We start from the raw sequence: 1358 nt of genomic DNA on the forward strand, positions 1-1358 counted from the left end.
GGAGTTCTCCCTCCAACTCCCATCATCCTCATCAGGCACAGCAAGCCGTTCAAGACTAGGGTTGGAGGACACTTCCCATCATCCCCAGCCAATGCAAGGGTTGGGGAGTTCTCCTTCCAATTCCCATCATCCTCATCAGGCACAGCAAGCCGTTCAAGACTAGGGTTGGAGGACACTTCCCATCATCCCCAGCCAATGCAAGGGTTGGGGAGTTCTCCCTCCAATTCCCATCATCCTCATCAGGCACAGCAAGCCGTTCAAGACTAGGGTTGGAGGACACTTCCCATCATCCCCAGCCAATGCAAGGGTTGGGGAGTTCTCCCTCCAATTCCCATCATCCTCATCAGGCACAGCAAGCCGTTCAAGACTAGGGTTGGAGGACACTTCCCATCATCCCCAGGCAATGCAGAGGCTGGGGGAGGGTCATTTGGGACGCTCAAAGCTCCGTAGGCTGCAGTGTGCCATTGGAGCCACAGGAGGGCGAACGAGAGCAAGGTAGGAAGGAACTCCCCTTTCGGCCACCAGAGGGCGCTCCGTAGGGACGCCAATAGAAGGATTGTGTTGGAAAGGGAAGTGTGCCGAGATGCTGCCACAAGAGGGCGCCCCACAGCAAGGAATGGAAGACTTTGGAGGCTGCTTGAGACACACGTTCCAAAGCGCCCCAATCCGCCACCAGAGGGCGCTCCATGGGGAGACTTTAATTTGTCTCAAGGATTTCTATAAGGCACTAAAATAAGGAATTTTATCATTTAAATATAAATATAATTTAAATATAAATTAATATTAATAAAATTAAAATAAAATAAATACATACAATTAAAATAAATACAATAAATAAAACAAGTTAAATTAAACATAAACATAAATATAATTTAAATATGAATATAATTTAAACGTCAATTAAAATTAATAAAATAAATATAAATAAATAAATATATAAATAAATAAAAATAAAAATAAAAATAAAATAAATAAAACAAGTTAAATTAAATTAAAATAAATAAACAATAAATATAAATATACATATACTTTAAAGAGCAAGGCATGGTAGTCTAAAAATAACACTGGCGCGCCCTCTGGTGGCCGAAAGGGGGCAAGCAGCTGCCTAAGCGCCCCATTCATTCCTCGCTCTCGGGCGCCCTCCTGTGGCTGCAATTGCACACTTCAGCCTCTTGAATAATTCCTTATTTTAGTGCCTGATATAATAAGTTCCATTGTGGGACAAAGGCGGGATAGAAATCCCTGCTTAGACAAATGAATAAGTCTCCCTATGGAGCGCCCTCTGGTGGCTGATTGGGTCTCAAGCAGCAGCCATAGTGCCCCATTCATTCTATATAAAAGAATGGGGCACTATGGCT

The sequence above is a fragment of the Sceloporus occidentalis genome, unplaced genomic scaffold (assembly GCF_023333645.1).
Source record: "Sceloporus occidentalis isolate IW3139 unplaced genomic scaffold, rSceOcc1.0.p SCAF_13, whole genome shotgun sequence".
Classification (NCBI taxonomy): Eukaryota; Metazoa; Chordata; class Lepidosauria; order Squamata; family Phrynosomatidae; genus Sceloporus; species Sceloporus occidentalis.